Below are 18328 nucleotides of genomic sequence, written 5' to 3'. Positions count from 1 at the left end.
ACTACCTCTCTGCTCTGAAGCAGTTTAGCAACAAGAAGGAGTGTTTTGTCAACACAATTGGAGGATTTGATAAGATGGGTTTTGTTTTTAACTGCAGGTATTTTATTTTTTCATCAGAGCCCTGCTTCATTTTCCCAGATATTTTTCTTTTTTTTAACCTTTTAATTGAAGAATTAGGTTCACATTACAACCTGACAGGACAACATAACACCACAGGCACGGTGATCCAAACACTTTCAGTACAATAACACATTGTCACAGAGGTAACCTGGGGAGCAGTGCAGGCGAAGTCTACTTAATCCAATCATGTACAGGAGCTTACATCTAATATTCAATTCTTGACCCAACATAAATCCAGGGAGATAATGACCCATAATGTTACATAACCCCCGAAGTTGTTAATTCTGATAAAGCTATGCAGCGGTTACCCCCTATTTTCAACTCAGATCGCTAAGAAGCCTCTAAAAGGGTCCCTAATGTTCTTGGGATGAAGAGAGGGCAGCACCATCATGGCATAATTCTACTCTATATACGTTAGGCAGAATCAAATGACCACTACATGCAATTAAGACTACAAGTGTCAGTACAATTTCACCTTTGGTACAAGCCTGTACTACACAGTATTGTGGTAGCAGTGGCTGAGCAGCCATACTTATCTCAAGAGTAAAGTGAGGAGTACAAGAGGTTACACAAGGGACCAGCAATTACAGTGATTCAAATAACCAATTACTCAAGGTTTCTTGGTAAAAGAATATACATTTATTTACACAGTCGTTTGGTAAACATTACACTAGCAAGAGCTGCTCAATATCATATACTACTATACTACAAATACACAACCAATAAGTTATTTAACAAGTTCAGCTCCCCCAAAGTGGGAGCAAAATGGCACTTCAATTACTTTTAAAAGGGGTAAAAAGACAAGGTTAAAAGAAATCAAGGCACAAATACTTTCATAGGCAGGGCAAAGGGTTTCAGTTCATTACAACCAGCAATTCAATTCAATAGGCCTGGGCCAAAGTCAATGGTTCAGAGTCTTGTATAAGATAGCACAGTTCTGGTAGTAAACGGTTAAGTCTTTGCCACGGATCTTAGAAGAATTTGGCCAGACGAAAAGTTAGATGTTGGTTTAGGGAAGGACAAGCCTTCAAAGTCGGGAAAGTTTCACAAACTTTCACTGCGGCCGTAAAGATTTCCTGACACATTTGCACAGTACCTTTAAAGTGAAGAAGAGGTGTAGCTGAGGCAGTTGTTCCCGGCAGTTCCTGCAGATCTCGCTGTTCCTGAGCTTCAGTCATGGGGACAAGAAGGAGGACATCAGGATTTTCCTGCACTGCTCAGGGAAGAGGCCACAAGCTTGGCAAAACATTGGTTTAAGGTGTGAGTGCCTTAAAGACCACTAATTGGTATCCTTCCCACTGGCTATCCGGTTTTCCACAGCACTCAGCTGAAAATTCGACTAGTATGAGGACGGTGTCCAGGCAGTTTACCAGTTGGTTGTTCCCACCAAACTCAAGGTCAGAAGTTAACCTTGAGGGGCTTCTCTGTCAATGGAGTTTCAGGCAATTCGAATCTGCAGCAGGGCTTCACCGGTTGACCAGGAGTTGCAACAGTCGTCTTCCTTCAGCTCGTCTTCGGTTCTTTCGTTCCAGTGGTCAAATCTGTTTTCCAAGTCCCAGAAGCCTGCTTTTAAACAGTTTTCCCCCATTCATTCCAGCCTGGCTGTCACTCACACAGCAGGGTGGCTGTCCTTGCCGGACAGCTAGCCGGCCAATCACGCCAGAGTGCATTCAGGTCTCCTAGGAGACTAAACACAGGGGGTTTCGGGCACCTCCCTCACACTCTGTCCACCCCAGACACTCAGGCGCCAGAGGAGGGCTTCAGCACTAAAGCACACCAAAGGCCAACAAACAAAGGGACCAAACCTGGTTTGGCGCGCAGAGTTGGACACTAGAAGGACCTTTCCTAAAAGAAACGGCAAAAACAGATGATCAGAGTCTGTTTTTACAGATAGTTCTTGAGCGCCATATTGGAAAACATGGCTGACCCGATTTTTAGCTACCAGTGTTCGCGGTCGGATAAATATCATGGTAGTTTGTTTAAAACCACTGCCACCAGCCATTTAAAGTAGGAAAGGGTAAAATCTGACTGTTACATGAGTGTTCAGACTCAGGGGATGCTAGGCAACCCCTCCAGCACTCTATAGTATGATGGGGCTATGAATTGAAAAAAGACTAGTAAAGTCAATTTAACTTTACATGCTCTGGGAGATGGTAGTCAGTCCCAGAGAAGGTATTTAAACCTTGGGGACCCACTTGTCAATGGATAAAAGGATTTACTTAGACACGTTGATTTGTAATCCAGAAAATTGCCCAAATTTCTCTATCTCACACTTAAGGGGGATCAGATTCACATCCAGGTCTTTAATGTACAATATGATATCATTGCTATACAAAGACACTAATTCTCATACTCCCCCCTACAGCAAGCCATGCCCACTATGTACTTGTTGAGGATTGTCAGGTCCCAGGCTCTCACACGGAGGTAGCACATACTCCTGTCTCCCCTTAGGAGTCTTGGTATCTGCAGTTGTGAATACACAGGTCTGCCGTGACCCCCAGAGGGAAAGAGGGTTAGGGTCTGTGGATTGGATGGGATAGGGCATTTTAGGGTAGCCGGGTAGAGGGTTAGGGTAGAGTAAAGGATGGGTACGGGGATGTTAGGAAAGGTTTCCCCTTGGCTCTTCGCTGGGTTTGCTTTTCTGGTATGCTCTAAACAGCTGAGAAACAACTCCCACATACATGCACGTGCACTACGAAACCATATATGATATGATATGGCATTTATAACGCGCCTATACGCAAGTATTTCAAGGCGCGACGAGGCAAGGGAGGGGAACAAAGGGAGGACGGACAACTATCCTACTAGGCCAGGTGCCTTTCAGATCGCACAAGTGCGTGGAAAGGGGGCAGGGACAGTGCAATACATGGGAATGATGACAATAATAAGTAAATAAATAAATAATGGCTAGCATGTGGCAAGCGCATGGGTAAATACATGGGTAAGTGCAGGAATCAGGTGTCAAGGGCTGGTAGGGGGACTGTAGGGATAAAGAAACAGTCCCCAAGTGTGGGGGTTGCCAGGTGGGCAGTGCAGGTGTGTGACGCTGGCGGGGGAGGGACCTGGGCCCGAAACTAGAGAGTGTCCAGGTAGCCAGTGCAGTTCTGGTTACAGCCAGGAGGTCAGCAGAGGAGAGGAGGAGAAAAGGCAGAAGCAAAGAGAAAGGTTTTGAGGTGCTTCCGGAACCGGAAATGGTTCTCCTCAAGTTTAAGGGAGGCAGGGAGGCTGTTCCAGAGGGAGGCACCAGCCGAAGAGAGAGGTCTACCACCAACTCGTTACTTGGATAAGTGACTGACCCTGTGGGAGCTGGAGGCGGATGAGCGAAGAGCTCGATAAGGAAGATATTTAGGAAGAGGGAGTTGAAGGTATTGAGGACCCAGGCCCCAGCAGGCCCTGTGAACGATGCAGAGGGTTTTGAACTTAATCCTCATGGCCACTGGGAGCCAGTGCAGAGATTTCAGTCCTGGAGAGATACAATCCCTGGGTTTGAGGCCAAGGACAAGTCTTGCAGTCTTGTCCTGGATAAGTTGCAAAGGGTGGACAGTAGAAGCAGGCAGATTTAGAAAGAGGCTGTTACAATAGTCCAGCCTAGAGAGAACCAGAGCTCTGGAGACAGTGAGCTTCTGTGGAAGGAGAGGAAAGGAATAATACCTCTGAGGAGGTGCAGCTGGCAGTGTGACTTCTTAGAGACGTCAGAGATGTGAGGATAGAAGGAGCGTGTGGAGTCGAAGATGACCCTGAGGTTTTTTAGCCACACAGGTGGGAGCAGCAAGAGAGCCAAGAGAGGCCATCCAGAGAGCTACAGGGAAGGAGGGAGCAGGTGTGGCGATGAGGAGAATCTCAGTCTTACTGGCATTAAGGCAGAGGTCATTGGCGGCACACCACTCCCGGATGGCAGACAGACAGTCAGAGATGAGCGAAGGAGAGGAGGAGGCTGAGGGTAGCCTGAAAATGAGCTGGGTGTCATCCGCATAGCACTGAAGGTTGGGGCATAGAGCGGTGATGCGGTGGGCAAGGAGTGCCATATATATGTTGAAAAGCCAGGGAGAGAGGTTAGACCCCTGGGGGACACCACAGGTGGAGAAAAAATAGCAGAGAGGAAGGACCCAAGTTGGACCTGGGAGGGTTGGTCAGAGAGGAACGAAGTCAGCCACGCCAGAGCCTGACCAGTGATGCCCAGGTTATCACAGAGACGGTTGAGCAGGATGGCATGGTTGACAGTGTCAAAGGCAGAAGAGAGAGCAAGCAAGATGAGGATGCAAGGGGTGTTAGAGTCAAGGTTGGAGAACAGGTCTTCACGGATGTTCAGTAGAGCGGTTTCCATGCTTCTGGCAGCTCTGAAGTCAGACTGATGGTCGTGAAGACAACCAACAGATCCAGTGTGGAGATTAATCTGGGAAATGGGCAGTTTCTCCAGGAGCTTGCTCAGGAAGGGAGTGATGGAGATTGGGTGATAGTTGGCCGTGCACAAGGGGTCGGAAGAGGGTTTCTTAAGAAGAGGGTTCACAAGGGAGTGCTTCAGGGGGGATGGAAATATTTTGGTGGGAAAGGAATGATTGCAGAAATCAGCCAGGGCAGGAGCCAGGGTGTCGATGTGGTCCTTGATAGTTTTGGAGGAACAGGGGTGAATCTGTTTCGAAGAGACTTTCATAGATCTGACTTGTCTAGAAACCTCATCAGCAGAGAACAAGGTAAAGGCAGAGAAGGAGGGAGGAGAGGTGGCTGCAGAAGGGCCAGAGGAACAGCAGTGAGTAGGGGGAGGGAGGGGATAGGAGGAGAGTGAGGAAAGGATGTCCTGAGTTTTAGAGATGAAGTGAGAAGCTAGTGCCGTGCAGAGGGCCTGGGAAGGGACAGGAGAGGTAGAGACTGTGGCAGGATTGGCCAGTTCCTTGCAGATTTTAAAGAGTTAAGCCGACTTGTTAGATGCCGCAGAGATGCGGGCTTGGATATGAGCTCTCTTTTTGGTTAGGACAGAGAGACAGTATTGCCTCTGGAGCAGGCGGCAGACCAGTTTGTCAGAGGATGTACATGAAGCATGCCATTTCCTCTCAGCCACCCTGCACTTGCGTTTTAGGGTGACAAGGTCTGAGTCGTACCAGGAGTTGCACTTGGCTTTGGGCTTCCGGCGTATTCTCATGACAGGGGCAAGGATATCAAGAGTATAAGATATAGCAGAGTGGAGCATGGAGAGGGCTGTGTCAGGGTGAGAGTCAGCCAAACGGGGAGGTGGGGGTGAGAGGTAGCGGCAAAAGCTTCAGCTGACACATGCTTCAATGGTCGGATGACCGAGAAAGTGGGTGGCAGTGATGGAAGTGGCTTGACCTGAGGGGTAGGGAGGGTGAGGTGGGAGGAGAGGAGATAGTGATCACTCCAGGAGTGAGGAGTGGAGGGAGGAACAGAGAAGGGAAGGTCTGAGGAGTTCAGAACCTCCAGAGTGTACCTTGCAGAGTGAGTCAGGCCAGAGGGGAGAATAGTGAGTGAGAGAGAGTCGCAGAGGTCATGAAAGAGTACAGAGGGAGGACAGCAGGCATCCAGGATGATGTTGAAGTCCCCAAGAAGGAGGACTTGAGTGGTTGAGGCCAGGAGTGAGGAGGAGAGGTCCGTCCACTCAGAGAGGAAGGAGGGGATCTGACCAGGTGGCCGATAGTTAGTAGCCACAGTAAGGGAATGGCTAGGGGAGAGAGAGAGCCTGCAGGCGAGGCATTCAAAAGAAGAGTAGGCCTGCGCAGGAGGGACAGAGGCAGGAATCCTCTCGGGGAAGATCAGGGCTACACCCCCACCAGAGCGGTTGGACCTGGGTGCAGTGAGGATTTTGTAGCCGTCAGGTAGGAGCGTGTCAAAGCTAGTGAGAGAGCTGGCCTTGAACCATGTCTTGGTGAGACCGAAGACATTAAGGTCAAGTTCTTCAAGAAGGCGGCAGATATCTGAGGAGCATTTGACAGCAGAGCGAGAGTTTAGAGTGGCAATATGGAGAAGGTTGCCATCCATGAAGGACTTCCGGGGAGGGGTACAAATCCGAGGTACGCCTTCGGTGGTGTAGGAGGAGCCCGAGAGGGGGCAGAGAGGGAAGGAGAAGGCAAGGTAGCCGAGGAGGAGGCAGAAGGGGGAGGCAAGGTAGTCACGGAAGGGAGAGAGGCGACAGCAGGAGAGAAAGGAAGTTGATCAGGCGCGGGAGGCATCTATCAAAGATGTGAAGGTTGGCCTGAGGGCCTTGGACCAAGACGGTCCCATTAGAGTAAACATTAATGATGACCTTAGAGGAATGGAAGGAGGCCAGGAAGGCATCCCACCCGGTGGCACCATTAATGGGATAGGAAGAGAAAGGAGAGGCACAGAGACCATATGAAGGGTCCATAGGTCTGGCGAAGGAACGACAAAGAGGATGTTGGTAAGAGGTTCCTTGTAGGAGGCACTGGTGTAAATATCAGCTATAGGGAGGCCTCGGTTGGAGACCAAAATGTCCTTTTTAAACTTCTTCCTACCAGATTTAGTGAGGAGAGCAGGATAGTCAATAGAGAAGCAGTTAGAAAAGATAGGAGAGATGGAGAGCACCATAGAGTAGGTGGGAGAGGTGGAAGGGAGAGTGGAAGACACTAGAAACGACAACTAGCGCAGGGATTCAGGACAGCGAGAGGCAAGCAACTAGAGCAACGGGACAAGACGACAGTGAGGATTAAGAGATCACAAAATGCGCATTTAGGACAGGAGGGGAGACACACCTACATTTGAGAACCCTGAATAGAGGGAGGAAGGCCTAGGTGACACGATGCAATTCTTTTTATAGTACTCAGACAGTCACAGGTTAACACCATCTAAGTATGATAATCCTAAATAGAGGGAGAACGGCCTAGAGTACACGATGCAATTTTTATTATTATTTTTTTTTAGTACTCAGACAGTCACATTTAGAGACACAGTGGAAGAACCACCTGCAGGTGGTAAGGGGCGTAGGCAGGGCACTCCGAAGGAAGTGCCCTTCCTACGGGAGCCGCCCTTTCCCTTTGCCTAGTGGCCCTTAGCCACGGGGCTGCCAGGCAGGGTGCTGCCCTGGGAGGGCCTTTAAGTAGGAAGGGAGAGCCAATCAGGGAGGGGGTTGGCGGGCAGGCAAGGAGGGAGGCGGGCAGAACAAACACGGGAAAGGAACAACGAAGGGAGCACTGAGCAGGGGGGCAGTGGGCACCAACAACAATTTTAAAAAAACAAAATGCAGGCCCAGGTGGGTCTTACCTACACAGCCCAAACCAGCTTCAGCACCCGCTCACACCAAGATGGAAATGGTGAGCGCAGTGTGCAGGGATCAGACACACAGGCACAGGGAAGTGGAGGCAGTCAATCAGGGAGGGGGTGGGCGGGCAGGCAAGGAGTGAGGCAGGCGGAACAAACACGGGGAAGGAACAACGAAGGGAGCACTGAGCGGGGGGGCAGGAGGCACCAGCAACAATTTAAAAAAAAACTAAATGCAGCAACGCTTCTATGTCACTGGATTAGCAATTGTCACTCAGATATACCCCTCTGAGTTATGCTGCCCAGTGCTAGCTCTCCTTATAATGTCATCACATGGAATCAGAACGTGCTCAACAGCATCATATTACATTACATTAATAGACAATGAAGTCACTTAGGGGTTGGGAGTGTGCCTTGCTCATCTGAACTGTCTGCACAATGCGCCGTGTCTCAGCGGGGTCGTGTCTCTGCAGACTTGTGCGAACACCTTATCTGGCATCTTTCCAATGTCTATCCATAAAAATATAATTAGCTTCTAGTGATTGTATTTGTAAGCGTGATTGTTGAGCGGGTTATCCCAATGGTAAAAAAACTGTTTAGTGGTACAGGTTAATATGGCGAGCTCCCGATGCACTCGGAAAGTTAGTATACTCATACAGTTAGTCCTACATAGTGAAAACCATCAGAGCTGCATTGCTGCTTTACTATTCTCTGGTCTAGCAGGGCCTGGTACAGACTGGCAGGGGTGCAGCCCGTCAATGAGTGGTGGTTGGTGGATAGCCTCACAGCGTGTGTCCACTTGGGTTGGAATCTCGAGCATGTTTGTTTTCGTTGTGCATTCATGCATGTTTGGGCAGACGTGTCCTTGGGTGTTCCCTGGCTCTGCGTGCTCATTGAAGGGCTGCTGGGGATTGTAGTTTTGGTCCCTGTACCTTGCCTTCCTTGTGCTGCTTGTGTGATGGCACTCTCTTTGCTCCTCAAGGTGCCACACCTGCAAGATGGACACATGTAACACCTGCCGTGACTAGCCTTTTCTTTTAGCTGGCTATGTTATCAGGCTTAGTGGTTGTGCTACCCACCATACCCCCCTGCACCTCACTTTTCCTGACAAAGGCGTATTGTCAATGCAAAAAGTAAAGGTGATAAGGGGAACCCTTGCCTCATCCCACGTCCCAACAGAAAAGGAGAAGAAAATTTGCCAAAAATACCAATCCGCACACAAGACCCAGTATAGAGAAGTTGAACACATTGAATGAAGTCGCGTGAGAATCCCATTTTCCCCAAAACTGTGAATAAATAGTCCCAGGACACTGAATCAAATGCCTTTTGAGCTTCCAAAAACACACCCCACTGCACATACCTCTGGATCAACTTGAGCTAAAATGGGAAATAACCGTCTGAAGTTCAGTGCAGTGGAACAACCAGGCACAAATCCAGACTTGTGCAGGGGAATAAGCATCGATACGAGAGGAAGAAGCCGATCAGTCAATACCTTCTAAAAAATCTTAGTGTCCAAGTTAATCAGGGAGATGGGCATCTAAGAGGCACAGTCAGTCAGGCCTTTATCCAGCTTCAAAATCAAAGAGATCACTGTCTTGTGAATCATAGTAGGAAGAGAACCTGACTCTAGGGATTCCTGCCGCACCTGAAATCGATGCAGAGTAAACTTTGCACCAAACTCTTTGAAAAAATGTGGCCATTATACCATCTGTTCCTGTCGCCTTTGAAGATGGCAGCACAGAAATTGCTGACATGATTCCGTAGCCATAAATGGGGCATTAAGGTGGTCTATCATATTCTGCTTCAACTTAGGCAATGAAATATCCCTCAGATAGCATTGCAATTCCACCTAGGTAAACGTCTCCCTCTTGTCATAGAAGTTCTCATAAAAGGCAAGGAAGGTAGCTAGTCTATCCTTGAGGTCCAAAACCAATTTTCACTAAGTGTTTCTAATAACAGGAACACTTCCGGGGCCACTACCTGGATGCAATATCTGCACAAGATGTCGACCAGGCCTATCCTCCTTGCCATATTTACGAGCCAACCTAGGGACCGACAAGTACTTAATCTCTCAATTCACGAAACAGTTCCAATTTATCCTTAATTACTGATAACATGTCATCCCCATATGCACGCCCTGCCCTAAGCTCAAGGCAACCAAATTCTGACTCAAGTCTGGCTAATTCTGAGGGGATGCTTCCCAATACCCCATTTCAATACCTGTGCATCAGCCTGGAGATAAACCCTAAAGGTTTCCCAGACAGTAGTCGTCAGTGAGACTGAACCAATATTAACTGTGAAAAAGGTATTAAAAGCCTCTTTGATGTTGCCCTTAAATACTATTTCCAGGAGAGCCTGGAATTTAAACTTCCTAGGCCTCCGCATAAGAGTCTCTTCAACCAAATAACATTTCCATAATATCGGCAAGTGATCAGAAAAAGGTCCCAGAAGCAACCTACACTGCATCCGTCCGAATGTAATGAATGCACAAGCGCATATCATGTACAGAAGAGTAATATGAATATTTTTTGTCCATGGGATGCAGCATCCTCCATAAATCGAGAAGGCTCAGATCTTCCATGCCATTAACGATTTCCTGTACACACTGAGAAAGCGCCAGTGGAGTATTATTAGATCTGTTTAGTTAAAACCTAGTTGAGCTAACTACCACATCAAGTTATATACTTTTGTTTCTTTTATTTATTGGGTATTTATAATGCGCCTATACACAATGGGCCTCATTACGAGTATGGATGTAGTCATGCCGCTTTTAGCGGCATGGCTACCCCATACCGGGTACTGGGTCCGGTTTCCAGAAATAGGGAATTACCGGGCCATGCCGACTTAGGCGGGCCCAGTAATTCCCATTCTCGGGACCCGGACCCAGTACATCCCCATTCCCATTGAGCCCCTAAAGGGCTCAATGGGAATGGGGAGGATGCTAACAACAGGCCAGTTAATGACGGGTCCGTTGTTAGCATCCTTGTCTGCTAGCGGGTCCCGCTAAGGATGCCTGGTCTTACCAGACATCCTTAGAGGGACCTGGGAGAAGACCTCGTAATGAGGCGGTAGAGGGATAACGGCGCCGGCAGCTCTACCAGCGCCGTTAACCCTCTACCGCCTGGGTCGTAATGAGGCCCAATGTGTGTGAAGGCCTAACAATGTTAAGTTTTTCTATTTCTGAAGTCACTTGTTCCGCCTTCTATACAACGGTAGGCAAGCCAAGACTTAGGTCGTCGTGATACTCAGACCCAAATTCTTACAGTAAGGTACATTGTATAATATTGCAACTAGCCACCCGTGCCACAATCCAATAGTCTACAATGTGATATAATGATCACAATGCCGTTGCTCCTGGTCAAACAAAACGTTTTAATAGACAGCCAACATGGGTTTCCACCTTTAACAAGGTCTTCCTCAGTGATAACATATTAACCTCTTCTTCGAAATATCCATGTCAAAGTCACCACAACCTGATGGTTACTGTCCTAATTCCATCTGATTCTCATATCCAACGTTTTTGCCTTCTTTTCCCCTTAGAATCTTTTTGTCATCAAGATGGTCAGTACCATACAGCAATCTCTGGTCGCATCTCTTCCGGGGATGTCAATACTATTGGCGTCTCACACAAACTTACGGCACCCTCCGAGGTCATATCACAAGCCATAGATTTCCACCCCAGGGCAGGCAGAGAGTCCTTATTGCAGAATGGCAGCTTGGATGGTCGCTTGTAACCTCTTGCCATGTGAACTCCAGAGCACCCCAGGGTACAGGAGGGAATCACCAGCACTAAGTTCTAGTCCAGAAGTGTCAGCAAAAGTCATTTACTGACTTGGCTGTCCAACAGGAAAATATTTGTAGTAAGTGTTTCATAGTTCACACTCTTGTAAGAGTTTAACGAAGCAGCGCTAGGGATCACATCCCCAACAAACAGCAGCTGGATTGGACAACAGCTGTCTCGCACAGCATTCTAGCCTAATGTTCCCTGAGTTCCCGGCTCATATTGCACCATGCACGAGGTACAGGAAACAGGCAGTCACTGCAAAGGGGGCCACCTCGCAATCGAAGCCCTGAGCCATTGTAACAGCATATCATGAGGAGGCAGAAGTTCCAAAAGCAGGTGGTCACTCCACTAATGTTCTTACATGTATTAGCAGCTGCAGAACCCTCTGGTTGCCAGCGGGTGTGGCGCACATCCTATTGAGTGGAGCGGGCCATTAGGTGGTCCACAAAGGTTGGATTGGCCCTCCGATGCACCAGTCGATCCTGCTCACTCCCCTTTCAGTCACAGCTGAGCAGTGTATTGCCTTGTGCAGCACTCATGACATGACTGGGAAAGCCTCCTCGACCCTTCGAGTCGCATCGGGGTTGATCGGGCCTACGCCACCTCTCCTCAGTTCCTGGCACATGGATCATGCCATCGGCTTCAGTTGGGGGTCACATGGATCGAGGGTGCCCCCCAGGCAGTTCCCCTGGCGTGGGTACAAAACAAGGGTCAATAGCACTGGTTGCAGCCCTGCTCTCCCTCATCCTGATCGGAGCGCGAAGTTCAAGCCTCCATTTTCTTCGTGCACCGAGCAAAGTCTGTTAAGTACTGTTTGCTGTGGAGAAACCCTGCGAGATTGGGTAAATCTGATATACAACTGCTAATTGATTAGCCCCACCCCTTTAAGACTGTTTGGTTTCATTAGCCTTGGCGCACACGCATCAGTGGGTGCGCCCCGAGCAAAGTACCGTGAAGTACTGTTTGCCTGCGAGAAACCCTGCAAGGTGAATTTTGTCACAAGCACGCCCTGTTTGAACCCCCTGAACTGCCTTTCTAAATAGAATTGATTGCTGTATACTGACTCCCATAGCCTATTTAAATACTTATTTAACCTTCTTTTCTATTGCAGATTGGGTAAATCTGATATAAAACTGCTATCTGGTTAGCTCTGCCCCTTTAAGAGTGTTTGTCTTCATAGGCCTTTGCGCTCGCACACCAGCGCACGCGCACCAAGCAAAGTACCGTGAAGTACTGATTGCGGTGGACAAACCCTGCAAGCTGAATTTCGTTCCAAGCATGCCCTGTTTGAACCTCCTGAACTGCCTTTCTGAATAGCACTTATTGCTGTATACTGACTCTCATAGCCTATGTAAATACTTATTTAACCATCTTTTCTATTTCAGATTGGGTAAATCTGATATACAACTGCTAATTGATTAGCCCCGCCCCTGTAAAACTGTTTGACTTCCTAAGCACCAGCGCGTGTGCACATAGCAAAGTACCGTGAAGTGCTGTTTGCTGTTCGCTGGCTCGCGCTGTGACAGCCACATTACTTGCCGGTTTCTGCATTTAGGTGATTCCCCCGAGCAGAAAGCTGTAACTGGCAACTATAGTGGCGGAGTCGGCACAGAGTCTTGTTCGTCTTGTACCGAGGCACTGCGATTTCGTTTGTTCCTGGATTGAGTCTTTCTTCCAGCTTGCTGCCAGGAGGCGGAGCTGTAGACTCAAGTACCCATCACACCCGCGGAGTGGCACAGAGTCGGCACAGAGTCTTGTGCATCTTGTACCGAGGCACTGCAATTTCGTTTGTTCCTGGATTGAGTCTTTCTTCCAGCTTGCTGCCAGGAGGCAGAGCTGTAGACTCAAGTACCCATCACACCCGCGGCGCGGAGTCGGCACAGAGTCTTGTGCGTCTTTGGTGTCGCGGAGTCGCGTGGCCCGCGGGGGCTCTTTCTGCTTCCTGTTTCCTGTGCTGTTGTGAGCCCAAGATAACTAAACCTGTCCGCTGGGCTCGTACCATCTTGAAGGGATCGAGTGAAGCGGCTGAACCGCTGCAGACCCGGTCTGGTCTGCGACGTGGAGTTTGTTCTGTGCGTGCACCTACAAAACCTGTGTTAAGGAGAAAAACTACGGCATCCCAAGTTAGTGCTGATATAACTGACATAATCATTGCTTCAATTGATAGAAATATTCCAGATTTGACAAACACAACTGAGATGCAATTTTCGCATGATCCCAGTACAGTTGATCAAAGGAGTCCCAATAGGGGGTCCGTGTTTACGAGACCTCAAGAATCAGAGGATGGTAGTGCCATGGATTGTATGCATGCCGTGGATAGTATGTATGAGTGCTGTAAGCATGGTGAGTTTGGTGAGTTTGATAAGCTTGATGAGAGTGGTGAGCGTGGTGAGCATGAGGAACTGGTACTGATTTGGCCGGCATTACGGTAAATGAAAGCGACAATGATTGCTTCATTACTGAAAATGAAATTGAAACAATACTCTGCTGGCGTTGTGTCTCCGTTTAGTACCGCCAACAGAAATGGAGCACAAGGATGTAAATTCTACTGGTGCTCTGAATTTCCGATTGAATGTTATGGATATGCTAAAAAGTTGGCCTTTCCACAATTGCGCCTCTGGCTACTAAAATTGTGCAGCAGTCAAAAATTGTGCAGCGGCTAAATGGAGGGAGTGAATTGAATGCTAATCAGCCTCTTGGAGAGGTGGTCTGTGTAGATCAAGGCCAAATGGGACATAGAATTGAACACATGATTGAAAAAAATGCAGTGCAAATGAAAGATGACAAACAGCCTCAATTTAGCGACTTCAATATACTTGAAATACAACTTTCTAACAATGATAACGAAAAATCCAGTGATGAAAGAAGAGATTCACTCAATGTTGCAGACAAACTTTTAAAAGATCTATTAAAAATGAATTTTGACTTTAACAAGCGTGTAAATAACAAATCAAAGAATATATCTACTGCAAATAAAAAAAGTGCTGTGAGCCGGTTGACGCCTCTGGAAGCTGTACATGTTGATAATCTTGATGCTGAAAATTATTTTTCGGAAGAAGATAGCACAACTAAAATAATATACAGTACAGCTCGCAAAAGGAAAAGAAGTGGAAATAGTCTCTCGGGTGAAATCGCTTGCTCACAGTCAAGGAATCGACAGCAATACATGCTGCATTCGCCAGTAAGATTTACAGCGATTGAAACCGAGTATAAATCACATAGTAAAGGACTAAACAAAACCCTAATATGTGCAAAAGAGAGACACACTAGTTCATCATCCACATCGTCCTCCTCCTCTGTTTGTACTGATAACTCATCCATAATTGAAAAACGTTTTCCCAAAATAAGACGTGCTCAATAGAAAAAGAAAACGTCTTATCCACAAAAAAAATCTCATATATCCAAAACAAATATATCGGATCTACAGGCCTTAATTATGTCTACTATGAATATTGCACTTTCCCCCTATCTTAAATTATACGAACAAATGGACGGTAACATTAAAGATTTGACAACGTTAATAGCCTTACTAAATGCTAAAATCTCTAATATGGAACTTGAGCAACAAAAAAAATAAAATAATTTGAGACATGATAAGATTCAAAACTATAACTTTTTAAACTTAATTCTGGACGCTAATCGAAATTCAAGGGAGGATAAAAAACTTATAGCGGAAGTTGCTCGAGAGGCACTAAAACTTTTTTAAAAAACCTCATTTGAATGCTACTAAGGAAAGTGTAAATAGCAGTGAACATCTAAACAGTAGCAATAATATGCTTACTACGGAAAAAAACAAACTGACGATAGTTCAACAAAGATCCAAGTGTAAAAACATTGAATTGGTTCTAACAAATAAAGCTCACCCGCTATTAGAGAAAGAAAAAGAAAATTCAATCTCACTTGCCCAAAAGGATAAGGAGAAAGTTTGGCAAAGGTGCCTTCCACTCTCAGAGGAGCTTTTTACTGATCCCAGGGCGGAGCGTGAGATCTTAGTGAATGGACTGCAAGAAAAAAGGCTGGAGTTACCAAAACGTGGTGAGAACGAATAATTAAAGGAGTGTGTTAGTGTCATAAAACTTAAACTGAGTGATAACAGAAATACTAAAAGCTTGGAGGGGCCCCATGCGAAGGAAACAATTGAAATAATTAAAATAAAAGACTCACAAAATGGCGAGGAAGATCAGATAAAAGTAAGCATGAATACCAGCTCAAATGAAGCTCAAGGTGCAAAAGATATGACAAATGAGAAAGCAAAAAATATGTCGAAAGGAACCTCAAACAAGACTGAAGATGTGCAGGAATATAATGCACAAGCATCAAAAGGGTTGTTTGATATTTTTGCAAAAAAACAGAACAAAACAAGATACAAAAGGAGTTCCGCAAAAAAAAGAAGTAAAAAAATAAAAACAATGAAAAACAGCAAATGGCGCATGAGCGTTTTGTGGCTTCGACATTGTTGAAGTAGATACTACCATCATGACTAAAGAAGCAAATGATACGGGTCTTATAACTAAATCTCTGCCGAAGCAACTGCCGGAGGTAATTCAGCCGGAACCACAAACCTTAGCAGATGAGAGTTGGAAATCGGACTATAAGCAATTCAACTTGTCTCGACAAGAACTGTCTGGCAATCAAAAAATAAAACAAATTGATCAAATCCGAATTACAGTAAAAAATAATAATCAGAGCATACAAATAAACGAAAAAGAGGAGAGCCAAGTACCTCATAGCGAGTGGAATTGGCTAGCAGCGACTTTGGCAAATAACACCCAGAGCTAATGTTCACTGAAACCCAAAAATAAATTTCTAGCCGTTGGCTCGTGGAATACAAGAGGCTTTTCTCACTTGTTCAACTTTAGAGAAAAGTGGGCTAGTGAAGTAGACTTGATATGTCTACAGAAAACTTGGCTGGACATCTGTCCCATTGCAGAGAATTTTGAAATAGCATTTAACCCTGCTATTAACGGAAATAAAGGTCACCCAAGTGCGGGTCTTCTCCCATCTGGTTGCAGATTGATGGAGTATAAGAATATATCATCATACATTCAAGTTGTTACTATCACAAGGAGTAATAATGATGAAACTAAACATCTGACATTCTTCATCATAAATCTGTATTGGCATCATTGCAAGGTGGGTACTCTGGCTTTTGTCAAACAAATTATTGACCTAATTGATGAATTACTGATCAAGGACAGCTCTGCCCGCATAATTTTATGTGGAGATCTTAATTTAGATTTTATAGAGAGAGGTAAGAATGAGACATTAAGGAAACAGAATCTGGTGTAAAAGTGGTCTGAAGAACTAACTTTACAGAGACTTTTTAGGCTAAATGGTAATGTCGAGGGCGACATACCTGCCAAATCGACCTGGCAAAGGAATAATCAGAAATCCATTTTGGATTACATTTTTGTATCTGAAAATCTATCGATACAGATCGTAAATTTTGAAGTTCACAACACGCAAGTCAGTGACCATAATATGGCATTATCGCATTTTGAAATGCCACAGCAACGTACCTCGTCGAAATGGAATTGTAATACAATACCAAATTGCAGAGGAAATAGATTAAGGCCCTCATTACGACCCAGGCGGTAAGTTACCGCCTGGGTCGTACCATTACCACCATGGCGTAAACTACGTTTACGCCATGGTGGTTGGCGGATTTACCGCCCCATTCCAAGGTGAGTGGGGCGGTAAATCCCCATTTCCCATTTTACCCTTCCCCATTCCCATTTTCGCCCCATAGGGCATAATGGGAATGGGGATAGGCGATAATTATGGCACCGTAAATTACGGTGCCGTAATTATCGCCAAGGTCCCTTTGCGGCATGGATTTTAACGGCTGCAAAATAGCAGCCGTTAAAAACCATCCCGCAAAGGGAACCTTGTAATCAGGCGTTAAGGGTCGGCGCCGTTTACGGCGCCGTAAACCCCTTAACGCCTGAGTCAGAATGAGGGCCTAAAATTCAATTAACAGCAAGTGAATACCATAAAAAATGATTATGAGAGGTACATTGACTTGCTGGGTGTAGATTTGTTAGAACAATATAAGATCTTGAGAAATCCAAACGTTACCCAGTCCTAGAAGCATATACATATTTACAATCCTGAAATCATCATGAGAAAGAGAGAAATGCACAAGGCTTTACGACAACTAAAAAATTACAGCAAAGTGGATCGGCTTAAGATCAAGAAAAAATCAAACAAAACTATAAGAATTGGACAATAGCACATCCTGCCCCGATGGAACAGCATGATGCAGAAAAAATAACGAAGTGCTTAAAAGAGAAAAACTCTTCAGATTTTTTGTCAATTATCAACAACGAATCCGGTATACAGGTGGCCTCGCAAAAAAAACATGGTAACTGAAAAAGAAATTGATTGAGCATTTCTCGATGTTGTTCTCAAAAAAGGGTAACACCTTCGATCCTCCGATGCCAGTCCTTACACATTGGGATATCCAGTTTGATCAGGATGACATTTTGTTGAATATCAAAAAGCTTTCCAATTCTCGTGCACCAGGCCCTGATGGCATAACTAATGCTATATTAAAATCTGATCCGGAAGCCTGGGCAGAGTTTTTTAAGGTCTTATTTGATAACATTGCTGCGGAAGGCGCTACTCCTACTTCATGGAAGAAGGCCATTATTGTGCCTATTTTTAAGAAAGGCAATAGATCAAACCCAATGGACTATAGGCCAATTGCCTTGCTGGATCTTATAGGCAAGATATATGCAACTGAACTCCAGTACAAACTGATGGAATGGCTAGTCCTAACAAAACATATAGATGTCAGACAAAGTGGGTTTGTGAAAGGTGTAGGATGTTGCCTTAATCTTACACTCATTAATCTATTGAACATGGATGTGATTAGAAAAGGCTCAAAAGTGTACCTTGCATTTGTGGACCTGTCTCATGTTTTTGATAGCATAGACAGGGAAATCCTTTGGACAAAATTAAATACTTGGAACTGTCCTGATAGCCTCTTATCTGCTATTAAAGATTTACATACTGACACTGAAATCTACATTCGTCTGGATGGGTGTCCCCTTGCCGCCATAATTTTCAATGCTTTCATTTCTGACATCAGTGAAACATTTGAAAAAGCAAAAGGATTTGATCCAAAAATAATTGATTCTGTTTTGAATTGGATCCTTTATGCAGATGATTTAGTTCTAATAGATCTTATACCTATTT

The 18328-nt window shown here is 45.7% G+C and overlaps 1 protein-coding gene across 1 annotated transcript in view; it reads right to left on the bottom strand.

Annotated features, from left to right (window-relative positions):
• Positions 1-18328, bottom strand: part of LOC138491456 (calcium-activated potassium channel subunit alpha-1-like) — a 1832603-nt gene that overhangs the window by 22444 nt on the left and 1791831 nt on the right. The window lies entirely within an intron of this gene.

The sequence above is a fragment of the Ambystoma mexicanum genome, chromosome 10, assembly GCF_040938575.1.
Source record: "Ambystoma mexicanum isolate Mex_15411 chromosome 10, UKY_AmexF1_1, whole genome shotgun sequence".
Classification (NCBI taxonomy): Eukaryota; Metazoa; Chordata; class Amphibia; order Caudata; family Ambystomatidae; genus Ambystoma; species Ambystoma mexicanum.
Note: the sequence above shows the minus strand (reverse complement) of the source record. Positions and strands in the feature narration are given on the sequence as shown.